This window comes from Quercus lobata, chromosome 2 (genome assembly GCF_001633185.2).
Source record: "Quercus lobata isolate SW786 chromosome 2, ValleyOak3.0 Primary Assembly, whole genome shotgun sequence".
Classification (NCBI taxonomy): Eukaryota; Viridiplantae; Streptophyta; class Magnoliopsida; order Fagales; family Fagaceae; genus Quercus; species Quercus lobata.
The window spans coordinates 89,784,769-89,799,456 of record NC_044905.1 but is presented as its reverse complement, the minus strand read 5'-3'; the positions used below and the strand labels follow the sequence as shown (position 1 = coordinate 89,799,456).

Below are 14,688 nucleotides of genomic sequence, written 5' to 3'. Positions count from 1 at the left end.
AGAAGTTGAAAATAAAATTGAAAAGCAAGATGAATTGATGAAGCAAAAATGACGTGAATTGTGAAAAAAAAAAAAAAAAGGAGATGAAGAAGATGAGAATGAGTGGAGAAAGGAGCTTAGACATGAAATGATGAAGAGAGTTGAAAGACTAGCAATCTGCATTAGTAGGTTATACTGTACTAATCACGGGAGATGGGAAAAAGTAGATAGTAGGAAGCTTCTTGGAAGCTCCCTTGTGTACAATTACCCAAAATGTGAGTTTTATTTACAAAAAAAAAAACATAAAATAAATGTTTTTTTAAAATAATAATCCCACTTTATTTTAATAGAAAGCTATATTAAATTAATTATTTTACATAAGAGCAATAATAATATATAAATATATATTTTAGCAGTAATTCCGAAATGGTTTCCAAAACGGTACCTGAAATTGGCTGGTACCAAAATATTCCATTCCAATAGACAAACCGAAACGGGTTCCGAAATGGTATTCATAACATTAGATAGGATAAAATGTGGAACTTATGATATCCGCTCCATGATAATTGTTCTATATGGGTTAAGACACAATTGAGTTTCTTTTTGGTGTATTGGTGTAAACAAGTTTCAAATCCAATCCACTTGTTCTTTTTTTGATAGTTAAGAGAGGGGAAGTTTAAACCCTAAACATTTTCATTAGTTAAACTTCAAAACTTTTGTAAAAAATTTAATAATTGAGTTTATTAAAACCCATCAAAATACTAAATAATTACTATATATATATATATATATATCAATTGGGAGTGAGAGATTTAAACCATTAGTGTGTACGTTAAATATATCAAGGGAAATTACTCTTTACCACTTAAACTATACCCCTGATTACACTTTGCACCATAAAATTTTTGAATGCATGTTTTGCATCATAAATAATAACTCTTATTCTACTTTGCAATCCGACGATAAGTTTGCTATTAACTTTGACAAAAAAGCATGACACCACGTAAAAAGACTCAATTCTAAATTCCTTAAAAACAAGAGAAATGATATGTCTATATCATTTTTACAATAAATCTTAAGTGGTAGATTGTTACTGGTTGTTATTGTTAGGGCAAAAAAGTAATCTTAGTGTTAGTTTCAAATTTGAACCAATAACAACTAACTACCTGTGATTTGTTGTAAAAATGTTGTAGACGTAGTATCTCTTTAAAAACAAAGTAGAAATTACAGTTTACCATTCCAGATTATACTTCTGATTAAACTTTATACCTTAAATTTTAAATTTTCATCCAAGTTAACAACAAAATTGATGTTGGAATATAAAGTATAATAAAAATCATAATTTAAAAGGTAAAATGTGCATTATAAAAGTTGAGGTGTGAAGTGTAATTTCAGCAAAGTATTGGTTAAGGTGAAAACTGCAGCAACTGATATAAGAAGATTTCATTTCCAACTGAAGTGGGACATGTTTCTTTCCCCCCATAAACCCAATCTCTCATTAGCCAGTACACCTCACTTACTTTAAAGTGCGTGGACAAACGTTTTCCAGCCCCACATATATGGACAGATCTAAGGTGGGACCCATTAGTGTACCCCCACTAGGGTAACCGCCACCGTCAGATCCGGTAAGTTGCATCCCAGCCGCACGTAAATTTATGACTCTTTACAATTCCTATATGCGTTTCTTTCTTGTTGACATTATTTATTTGTGGACGGTTTAAATCGGATCAAACAAAACGTATTCCACTTTTTAATTAGTGAAAACGGGAAAAAGCTAAAATAAAATTTAAAAGAAAGAAAAAAAAGAAAAGAAAGAAGAAGTGGGGTTCAGTAATCTGTAATCTTCTTAAGCCCAATATTCTTCTTGGGATTGGTGGTAAAAAGGGACCTCAATTCCCCTATATATACACACCCTCTTCATCTCCTAAACCTACACCACTTCTCTCTACCCCTTTGGCCTCTCTCTCTCACAAAACCTTTCAATCTACCACTTCTTTCCTTTTATTTTCACAGTCTTGGCATTTCTTTTTAGGGTTTTGTTTTGATTGGCTTGAAGCTTCTAAAGCATCTCTCTCTCTCTCTCTCTCTCTCTCTCTATCTTATCTACTAGTCTGTTGCCCTATGAGATGGTCCTCTTTGTATTCTTCCACAGCTTTCTTGAACTGCAGCTACGAGCTAGGCTCAGACTTTGCATGCGTTAAGAGACTTATTATTTTTTCTCTTATTTTGTTTTTCTTGGTTGCGGTTCAATAAAGCTGTGGGAAGATACAGACAGGGTCAAGAAAAGTTCAAGATCGGTTCTGTTGGTATTGATATAATCCCCATCTACCCTTTTCCATTGCATTCCCTGATCTATTAATTCCTTTGGATCCACTGGTAAATCTTACTACTTTTACCATGAACTTTATGATGCATTCATAGATATATCTATGGTAGATAATATAGATGTCGAGGTTCTTTTGTGATCTTAATTCTTTTTGATGTGTGGGTGACTGTTCTGATGCTTTCCTTTTCAGTTCTTCGTCACACAGTACTCAGAAAGCAGGAAGTTTTATATAAGTGTAAATCTCTGAACTGTTATGCTTCAAATGTCTTTGTATGAAAATACAAAATTCACATGACATTCCAATAAAAAAGAAGAAATTCAATCTGAAATACACACAGATGTGATATTTTCATTTCCCTGATTCAGTTTTCATAGTTTTTTTTTCCACCTTGTATTCTTTCTATATGCAAAATTTTAATATACAAGTTATAAAAATTTCACACTTTATATATTAACAGAGAATATAATTTCAGATATAATAGAATAGAGAAAAATAATACATGGAAAAAACCCTAACTAATGTTTTAAAGATCCATGGCTGAGCCCAAAATTTGGGACCAAGATTTATTGTTGCTGTTGTATATCAGAACTCAACTCATTTACTTGGGTGTAACGATTTTGTTGGAGCTTTAATTATAAGGCTCAATTTGTATGTTTCTGTTCCTACAGACTGAGCGTATAATTGTCAAATCTTTTTTCTTCTTTGTGTCCCTGCTACTCTGGAAATGTCTTGGATAAGTAGTTTCTTTTTTATTTGTACTTTAAAGACATTACGATTCCCTGAGTATTGTATTTTCCTCTTGTCTATATCCTTTTCTTTCTGTCCTTCTGTTTCTATTGTTTATTATGATCAATGGGGGGGTCTCTTTTATAATTGTTTTGTCTGGCTTTATAGTGTGCCCATGTGTAGGTTCAATTGCAGGCCAAGCATAAATACTACTTGCAGATCAATCAAACAGCGATCACCTTTTTTTTTAAAAATACCATGCTATAGACCAGTTGATCGGTACATATTTGGTCAACAAGGTAAAAGTCATTATGTTTATACAAAGTGCAGCCAGAATTATTAGCCTTTTTTAATAGATTCCTACCTACAGATTCATTTATGGCTAGCATGTCATTTGCGAGTTACTATTATTTATTGTAGTTCTGTTATTTAGCATCCGATTTTTTTTTTTTGATTGAATCACTGTTCTTTGTACACTTAATAAGTCGTACAATTATTTTTCTGTTGGTTTGTCAAGTTTAATGTAGTTAAACTTGATTAGGGTTCTTTTTTAAACTTCTTTTTTAACACTAGAAAGAGCAATATGAGATTTTGTACGAGTAATAGTTAGAAGGAATAAATAGTAAATGTTAGAATGGACCACACAAGGTTTTACACAATTGTGTTTTAAGCAAAGCTTTAAAGCCAATAAAATGAAAATTAAGTGGTTAGGTGAATCTTTTATGAACAAAGAATACAGGTAAGATGTTGTACAGTTGTGTTGAATTGCCTTTGAGAAAAGAAACCTAGACAAGAGTAGAATGAAGAAGCGACTTGTAAATGGAAATTAGGGTTTTCTTTTCCTAACTGAGGTAAAGACAAGTGGAAGGGAAAGTTCCTCTTGTTTCACTGCAAGAAACATCTTGTCTTGCTGCTTAAGGCTGAGATGTTTTTGGATCAGATCCTGGTTTTCTTCATGTATCTATAGGAGTGAATCTCGCATGGTCCAAACTAAGTGCCAAACCAAGATTCATGAAACCCAAAAAATGAGCAACCGTGCCTGCTTGATTTTCATATTCATTTAGAAATCTGCCCAAAAAAAAAAAAAAAAAAAAAAAAATCTTCAGTGTACATGAGCACAATAACTGGCTTCTTTCGTGAAGTTAGCTGGAGTCACAGATGATGCACTCACGAGAACTTGAATCCATCCAATAAATAGGCCAACTCTTTTTAAAAAAAAAAAATGGCACGGGTCATATCGCATATGACCCAACTACTTTATTTATATGATGGTTCATGTCTAATTGTCGCCCACTAATCAAATGCATATTCTAATCACTTGCTGTTAGATAATTTTAAGTTTAAAATATTACTATATTATGAATATTCAATTAAGTGTAAGAGTAGAGTGCTCCTTTTTTCCCCTTTGGATTTGTCATGCTTATATAGTTTATATGCCCTTGAATTATTGCTAGTAATGCTTTAGAAAAGGACCATTTAAAGTAAAACAAATGGTTGGATTAGTTTCTCAACTAACGAGGATTCATTACTAAGTCAAAAAAGGTGAGATTTATTTTTTCGTGGAATCAAAAAAGAGTTGGTTCTTTCTTTAACTTTTCCCTTTGGTGGAAAAGGATGGCGCTGGAAAGCTAGCTAAGATTTCCTTGTGCTTTGTGAAAATGGAAAAGAGAGGTGGGTAAACAGTGTAAGTCAAGCCCAAAAAAAAAAGGATATTAAAGGAAATCAAGCACAATTTTCTTGATATGGTTGTCTTATTTCTGCTGTTGTTTTGTCTTGTTGAATGGATAGTGAAGTTGATTCCATTTATATCTAGGACTTGTAAGCTTTTCCTTTGTCTCTTTATTTTGATTGGTTTACTGTTATTCTAAACTGATCTCATATCTATGTGAGGAATGCAAATTGATCATTGAATATAAAGCAACTGATCGTATGTGAATATGCATTCACAGTACATGCATGGTGCATGCAAGCATGCCTAGAGTATATGTATGCCAACTATCCCTGTATTTTACAAGTACAGCTCCTTTGAAGTCCATAAGAGTTACATGTTATGTTTAAAGTATGAATACATCTCCTTGATCTATTTTAAGTAAAAATTACGACTACATGGCTAGCTGTACAGTAGAACTATCATTCTTAGTCCTCTCTGTTAGTATCTTGGTCAACAAAGTTTCCATTTATAGTTGTTGGACACTTCCATATCAGATAAGATATGTTAAAAGTTTTTGCTGTTTCAAAAAATGATGTCCCATTGCTCAAATGGCCGAACAAGATATGATACCAACAGTGATGTGACTGTTCGATTCCCAGCTAATACTCTGTGGCAGAATTGTTGTTTCTCTATGCCGTTTCTCTTTCAGGTTCCCATAGTTTCTCAAGTAAAAGTTTAATTTGATTTCTTCTTAAGCTTTTTACCATCCCAAGTCATTTTCAAGATATTGGCATCATTACGTACGTTTTTTAGATTGACTTTTATATAAATAAAGATCATCCCTTGGAGCACAACATTCCAAAATGGCTTTAAAGGGTGACCCCTTATAAGTCTCTTCATTTGAGAGGTGTACATTAATTCAGTCCACCGTGAATCACGGGAAGGCGTCCTTATGGATTGGTAGTGAAGCAATTTTAAGTTAAGATTGTTCTTCTAAATGTGTTAGAATGTGTGGTTTGTTTAATGTCAATTGTTAATGTACCTAAAAAGTCTCTCCTTAGGGGTGTACGTGTGTGTGATTAAGTACTTACATAAATATATGTACATAAAGCTGAAGACAAAGAGAGGTTTATACTATGGGAAGGTATTGGAGAGAGTTATCATGCATTTGCTATTCTTCTTTGATATCTTAACTTGGATTGTTGCAATATACTTAAATTGTTTAGGTAGCAATGATGATCTTTACTTCATTTATGGCAAAGCATTCACATGCATTAGTAGTTTCTCTTTGTAATTAAGCATATGTTCCTAAGATCTCAAAAGACTATTAATTATGCTCAACTACTGAAGCTGAATTGACATATAATTCTGAAATTGCACCAAAAAGTAAGTGTAGGATAGAAAGATAGCTGGAATTGGGAATCTTAACTTCATTCCTAACAATTATTTGTGTATGAAATGAATGGTAGAGATGAAAATTGGGGATATAGGGGCCTGCTTGAATATTTATATCTTTTGTAATGACAAGAACAACACAATTTCATGTTATATAGAAAAGCAAATGCAACTCACTTTAGTGGTAGAGCATGCTTTTGAGTAAGGGATGTTATGTTGTTGTCAATACAGTGATTGAATTTATATTGGGCCATCAACCTACGACAAATCAGGCTTGCGACAAGCTATGAACAAAATATCATGCTGAAGTTGTTGAAGCTGAATTGAGATATAGTTCTGGAATTGAACAAAAAACAAAGGTAGGATTAATAGCCAAAATGTTAGGTGGAATTGAGAATCTTGGCTTCATTGTTGAGTATTATAACAATTATTTGTGTATGAAATGAACGGAAGAGATGAAAATTAGGAATATAGGGGACAATTTGAATGTTTTCAAAAGAAAAACACAATTTAGTGATATATTGTAGAAAATTAAATGTGACTTCCTTTAGTGGTAACACATTTTTGAGTAAGAGATGTTCTGTTTTTTTTTCCTCAAATAATAATAGTAGCGTGACTTATGCTGGCCATCAACCTAGCTACCACAATTTAGGTTTGGGACTGATTATGAAAAAAAAAATAATGCTACAGTCACAAATTATTTTACAGTACTTTTACAAACTATTAATGTGACAAATTTTTACTAGTTAATCTGGACCCATCACTAACATCACATTTTTATTTACTAATAATTATTTGAAAAATGTTTAAGCCATATTAGCAGTTTGTAAAAATGTTGTAAAATAGTTTGTGTATGTAACATTACTCATGAAAAAAATATCTTGCTCAAGCTCTCGAAGTTGAATTGACATATAATTCCAAAATTGGATGAAACAAGTGTAGGGTTAATGGCTAGAAGGGTAGGTGGAATTGAATCTTCGCTTCATTCTTTTAGACTATAGCAATTATTTGTGTACGAAATGAAGAAAAAAAAAAGATGAAAATTGGGGGATATAGAGGGGCCCGATAGAATTTTTATAAAATTTTCACCATCGTTTGTAATAAAAAGAACACATAATTTCATGTTCATTCTTTTAGACTATAGCAATTATTTGTGTACGAAATGAAGAAAAAAAAAAGATGAAAATTGGGGGATATAGAGGGGCCCGATAGAATTTTTATAAAATTTTCACCATCGTTTGTAATAAAAAGAACACATAATTTCATGTTATTTTTGTATAAAAGAAAAAAGGTTAGGTGGAATTGAGAATCTTGGCAAATTGTTGAGTATTATAACAATTATTTGTGTATGAAATGAACAGAAGAGATGAAAATTAGGAAAATAAGGGACAATTTGAATATTTTCGAAAGAAAAACACAATTTAGTGATATATTGTAGAAAATTAATTGTGACTTCCTTTAGTGGTAACACATTTTTGAGTAAGAGATGTTCTGTTTTTTTTCCTCAAATAATAATAGTAGCATGACTTATGCTGGCCATCAACTTAGCTACCACAATTTAGGTTTGGGACTGATTATGAAAAAAGAATAATGCTATAATTGCAAATTATATTACAGCATTTTTACAAACTATATATTAATGTAACAAATTCTTACTAATTAATCTGGACCTATCACCAATATCACATTTTTATTTACTAATAATTATTTGAAAAATGTTAAAGCCATATTAGCAGTTTGTAAAAATATTATAAAATAGTTTGTATATGTAACATTACTCATGAAAAAAATATCTTACTCAAGCTCTTGAAGCTGAATTGACATATAATTCCAAAATTGGATAAAACAAGTGTAGGATTAATGGCTAGAAGGGTAGGTGGAATTGAAATCTTGGCTTCATTCTTTTAGACTATAGCAATTATTTGTGTACAAAAAAAAAAAAAAAAAAAAAAAAAAAAAAGATGAAAATTGGGGGATATAGAGGGGCCCGCTTGAATATATATAAAATTTTCACCATCGTTTGTAATAAAAAGAAAACATAATTTCATGTTATTTTTATAGAAAAGCAATACTTCCTTTATCGGTACCGTGCTTTGAGTAAGAGATGTTATGTATTTTTATTTTTATAAAATCAATTAAGTGACTAAATTTTATATTGGCATCAACCTACCACAATTTAGACTTTAAACTAGTTATGAACAAAATACCATTCTCAAGTTGTTGAATATAATGTAGTTCCAGAAGTTGACAATCTTTACTTTGTTCATGACGACTATAACAATTATTTGTGTATGAAACAAATGGAAGAGATGAAATTGGGGATATAGGAGGTTTGCTTGAATATTTATAAATCTTTCACTTTCTTTCGTTATCACAAGAATAATACAATCTCATGTTATATATATTGTAGAAAAGCAAGAAAAGACTTCATTTAGTGGTAATATTCTATTTTGAATAAGAGATGTTATGTTTTTTTCCCCTTAAATAATAATGATAGCATGATTTATGCTGGTCATTAACCTACCAGAATCTAAGTTTCAGATCGGCTATGAAAAAAATATTATGCATAAGTTGACGAAGCTGGATTGACATATAATTATGAAATTGGAGAAAAAATAAGTGTAGGTTTGATGGCTAGAGGAGTAGGAGGAATTGGGAATCTTGATTTTATTCATGAGGAATATAACAATTGCTTGCATACAAACGAATGAAAGGGATGAAAATTAGGGATATAAGGGGCCTACTCAAATATTTACAAATCTTTCACCATTTTTTGTAATCATATGAATAACACAAATTCATGTTATATTGTAGAAAAACAAATGAAATTTCTTTTAGTGATAATATGTTTTGAGTAAGAGTTTACAAAGTTACTAAATTTTATGTTGGCCATCAACCTGCCACAATTCAAGTTTGGTATCAGTTTTTGATCATCATATATGACACTAAGTATAGACATTGACAAAATCATTATGATCATGAGTTTGTTTAGAAAGAAATCAATAAAATGTGCAATGTCGGCACTAGCTCCTAAAGCATTTTGATGATGCATCCGTTTTGGATGGAGGTCCCTAACCTAAAGACCTTTCTTAAAGAAGGATATGTGTTCATTAAAAAGGAGGTCCAACTCTGCAGTCTTGGTAATAAAGTTTTCAACAACCAAAAGGTTTATCAAAAATGCTACCCTGTGATTTGCAACCTTGGAGCCAACTAGAGAGATGCTTGATTCTTTTCCTCTCAATCACAGCAAGAATTTTCGTATCAGGGATGTTATTACATCCATCAACCATGTATTGTGTTAGAAATATCTGGTTAAATGATTAAATTTATCATATTCTAATAGCTTAAACTTTTGGAATAATCGATAATTTAATATGGTATTAGAGTATGAGATCTTGAGTTCGATTCTTGTCTCCTTCACTCTATCTAATATGTGGTTGAATAATTAAATTTACCATATCCTAATAATTTAAGTGAGACAATCGGTAATTTAAGATATTGTTTATCTGACTTTCAATTAGTTTTTGGTTGGCAGAATGAGAAGTCTGCTTTCTTGCTCTTAAATACACAATCACATACTCAAAGCAATAAATGCATGCCTTTCAGAAGCAAGACAAGTATTACCAATTGCAGTTAAAGTGTATCCTTGTGTTTTTTTTCCCTAGAAGGGAATGCCCATATATAAGATTTGGAGAATACTAATTTCAGTTCTTTAATTTGGAAGTATGTTTTCTCAATGAAGAACGACTCCAATGATAAATATCATTGGTTTTTTAATACTCTTTCTCGGGTGACCTTCACAAGGATTTTGTATATTTTGCCAGTGAGATTATCATGTTGGGATGTAACTTGAATATAATTTTATTTTATAAATGGTCCAAAATTTCTATCCTAATTTTGGATTATGGATTTACTTTCAAACAAATTAGAATCCTAGAGTCATATCTTTTAGATTAATTTTTTTAATTCCTCTTAATTTTTTTTTTTTTTTTTTTTTGAGTTTAGTGTGGGATTGGATTAGTTTTTTTGTTGATTTGTTCAAAGCAGATAAAACCATAAAAGTATAGTTGTACCTAAAAAAGAAAGGAGGAGGTGGGGGACTACGTATTACTAATGTCTGAACTTTTTATTTATTTATTTTTATTTTGGTATATAGGAATTTTTTTTAAGGAGGTTCCATATAACACATCTTGATGGAAACATATCAAGGGCGGAGGATTTAAACTCAAGTTCTTCCACAGAGAATGGGGTAAATGCCTTTGAATTACAAATTTTAAAGTTGTTGATTAATTATGACTTAATAATTAGTAAGAAATTAGCAGATTAGGATGGGATATGATTCCAAATTAATTGAAAGAAAAAAACATGAATCTGAAGATATATTATTTGGATATTTTTTAAGATTGCAGTTGTTTAATTTTTGAATAAAAGGTCTATCTCTCATAACTTTACTGCTAAAGCTCAGAGGCAGAAAAAAGAAAAATAAAAAAATTACACTTCAAAGGATGGTAAATATGGCTGAACATCTGAAATAGAACATGAAAATTAGGTAATAGTAATACACGAAAAGTTAGTCAAAGACCAAAATTGTGGTTTTTATTTATTTATATTTTCTATCAAATTGTTCTCAATTAGAAGAATGGTGTTATTCAAATCATAATTTACCATGTCAGTAATTATGATTTCATGTTGTGCCACTGGCTAACTAAACAGTATATTAATGGAATGAATTTCAGGCATTAAAACCATAAGAGTTTATGGCCCCCCAACCCCTGAAAATTCGTTAATAGGGTCTAGTATCGGCTTTCATGATCTGTACAATACCTTTATTTCTCTTATGGAGCACAGAACTGCCACGCCTCCTTGTCTGGGCTACATTTTGATTTGACTTTGGTGGACCTAACCTTCATTAGACTTGTTTTATTTCCTTGGCTAATCCCTTGTACATGGTAAAGAATCAATTTATAGCATCATTCATTTCTTCAAAAGGTCCTTTTTTGAATTTTTCCCCACTCTAAATCTTTTTCTTTTTTACTGTAGCTCATTTTATAGACTCAGATGTTTGCAGATCAATGCTTTTAACGTTGGTGGTGCCACCGTGCCAAAGATGGTGATTGGTGACTATTTATTATTACCCACATTACTTGTTGAAAGATTATTGGATGAATCCACAGAAGAAACAAAAAAAGAAAAGTTGGTTGAGACAAGGATGCTTGTGAGACAGCTACCTTTAAAGTTCTTTGGCCCTTCTGAAAATTCTCAGCGTGGTTTTTGCATGTAGCTTGCTTTTTTCTGCCCTCATCTTATCATGAATTGTTGAAGATCATAGGGGTACATCTTCATCAAAAAAAGAAAAAAAGAGATACATCCAAGGGCAATAAAAAAGAAGAAAATTTTATGAAATAGCAACATACAATAGAGAGTTACATACAATGGATTGATCCAAAATCCAAACGATTTAACAAAGGTGAAAATTTCACTTTGGAATACAGAAAATATGCTTCAAAGGGAAAATTCTTCAATAATTAAAGTATCAAATGAGTATAAAAAAAAAGAGAAATATACAATTAAATGAGAATTATTTACATATATGGTACTACTTGATCTCTTTAATTTACAAAAAGAATCAATATTTGAATTCCACTCTTCGTTTTTTTTTTTTTTTTTTTTTTAAAAAATTAAATTATAAAAAAAAAAATGAGAATTATGTACATATACGTTAAGATTGAAAAGAAAGAAAAAACTAAAAATTTCGACTATGCATAGTAATTGAATTATAGAAAAAAAAATTAATTAGAGTTATATACATATATTTCAAGAATGAAAAAAATGTAATAATTTCTTTTAAAAACAAAATTACCTTTGCAACTGCGTGCGAAAAGAAGGACAATTTGGAATCTCATAATCTTCTGAGGAATCAAAATTTCATTCCACTCTCTTCAGCACCTCGGCATCATTCATCTCATTATAGCCATGGATAGTGACAATAACAACAAGAAGAAGATAAAATTAAACATTGCATCAACTAGAAGGACATGTATTTTACAAAGACTAGCAATAATCCAGTCAATAATTAATGCAGCAGCAAGGCTTATAAATTCTCGTGACTTAATTACTTCTGTCTTTGATAACATTCATATAGCTAGCTAGTGTCTAGATCAAGGGAAGCACAGCCTCTTAGGCCCTAGCTGAGGTAGTATAAGTTGGGGTTTGATTCGAGATCTTAGAAAGTTATTCCATTCTTGAAGATCCCAAGATTATGAGGGGAAAGAAAGCAAAAGTAAAAAAGAAAGATCAAGGGAATCATTATATTTCTAGCTATAATTCAACAAGAAAAAAAAACATTTCCAGCTATGATGCACTTGGAAACGCAGTTAAAACCCAATTCTTGTACCTAATACATTGTTGCTAGCTATAATTAATCAACAAGAAAAAAAAAATCTAGCTATAATGCACTAGGAAACGCAGTTGAAACCCAATTCTTGTGCCTAATACATTGTTGCTAGCTGTAATTCATCAAGCAAAAAAAAATCTAACCATAATGCACTTGGAAACGCAGTTACAACCCAATTCTTGTACCTAACACATTATTGCGAGTTATAATTTATCAACAAGAAAAACGCCTAGCTATAATACACTGGGAAACACAGTTTTACAACCCAATTCCAGTTCCTAAGACATTGTTGCGTATTCCATAAGGTTACAACAGGTGCAGGAGATCTAGACAGTGAGAGAGAGAAGAGGGGCCGGGGAGGCGGTAAAAAAACTGAAAGTCAGAATGAGACGGGAGTGGTTAAAAAAATGATGTCACATAGTGACAAAGTTTAACCTTTTTCACTGAAATGTAGGAGAAGATGTGGAGGAAAAACCAAAAGGCCAACAGGAAGAACTATCATCATTGATGATAAAAAGAAAAGCTAGGGAATCTTCTCTGCAACGTAACTCTCATTATTATTTTTTTTGTTTTTTGTTTTTTGTTTTTTTTTTTTCACTGTTTAGTAAGTAAAAAAAGATATTTCTTCTTCAGCAATATATATGTAATTTCTAACAAAATTTCTGCTTTCTTTCATGCATGGTTCAAACGTGTAGCAGTATATTTAAGTTAACAAAGAAATATAAACTAAGAATAAAATAAAATTCTTTACTTTCTTCTTTTTTCGATAGGTGTGGAAGAAAATTAAATTCTGTAAAGAAACATGAGGAAGATAAAAACCCACATTGTAAATCAGAGTCAAAATTGTTTTTTCTTGAAGAAAGCTCTGGACTTTATGTGAATTATCCTATATTAGATGTAAACAAAATTGAAAGAAAAATATCATGATGAAACTGCAGTGACATGTATGAGAATTCTGATTCTTACCATGATACATGCAGATAATATTAGGAAATTAAGCCGCCTTGAGAATTGTGGTGTAGATACAAAGGGAGTGAGAGAGATCTAGTCTCTCTCTCTCTCTCTCTCTCTCTCTCTCTCTCTCTCTCTCTCTCTCTCTCTCAAGTTTCAACAACAGCTAGCTGCACCCACAAAATCCTGAACTTGCCATGTTCTCCCACAGCTTTCTTGAGCTTCCATAAGTGTTAATCTTAGAGAATAAGCAAAAAGAAGAAGTTCAAGAAAGCTGTGGAAAAGCATGACCAGGACTTGCACAAAATTTCATCACCAGCAAAAAAAAAAAAAAAAAAAAAATCCTCAGATCTCACTTTCATTCTCTTTGACATATATCCCTTTGTGTCTTTCTTGTATAGAAGACACAATAGCTTGTGCCAGTGTGTTTTTTGAGAGAGAGAGAGGGTAAAGGAGGAAGAGAGAAATGACCAATGCCCATACAGAGTCTTTCATGGACCACTTTAACATATATATCTACCAGCTTTATAGAGAGGGGGAGGTGAGTAGGGTTCATCACTTCACTCATAAAGTGCGACTTACCCACAAAAATGCCTTACTTTCCTAGTAAGTGCGCAGTGGGGTATAAACAATACGTCATATGGGGTAAGGAAAACAAACAAACAAATCTTAAGATTAAAATTAAAAAGCTAGGAAAAGTAATAAATAATAATCCCTATAGTTTAATTTTTGTAACAAATTAAACCTCATGCTTTTAAATATGATATTTCAAAATTTCATACTTTCATTATTGTGTCAAACTCTTAGAAATTATGAAATACTTGATATTATAGGTGGGATTTTGTTTGGTACAATTAAAAAAAAAAAAAGGAAAAAAAGAAAAAGAAAAAGAAAGAGAGGTCTAAAAGGACAGAATAAAATTATAGGGTTTATGTTTTTGGACTTCCCCCTAAAAAAAGGAAAAATTGAGTCAAGTGAAATGTAATTAAGAGAGAGAGAGAGAGAGGGAGAGAGAGTATTTTCATCCCAACCCCATCACATGGTGGCATGTGATGAAGATTTCTTATTTTATTGGGATTTAAAGGTATGGGTTGTTTATGGTCCCCCCAATCGTTATGTTTTCTTTTATATACATTATGATCCATATAATATGTGTGATCATCAATCATGAAGCTGTAATTATGCAGCTTGTAGATATTTTATGGACTTTAGGCCATTCTAGAACCATTATATAGCAAAATGCTCATGGTTTGAGGAGACTGTGT

The 14,688-nt window shown here is 31.5% G+C and overlaps 1 long non-coding RNA gene across 1 annotated transcript; it reads right to left on the bottom strand.

Annotated features, from left to right (window-relative positions):
* Window positions 1–11,105: 11,105 nt before the first annotated feature.
* On the bottom strand, window positions 11,106–13,939 carry LOC115977103. The gene is made up of 2 exons (XR_004088491.1): window positions 11,939–13,939; window positions 11,106–11,415 (listed from the first exon to the last, which is right to left on the bottom strand). It is a non-coding gene; the product is annotated as an uncharacterized LOC115977103 (long non-coding RNA).
* Between the last annotated feature and the right edge of the window lie 749 nt (window positions 13,940–14,688).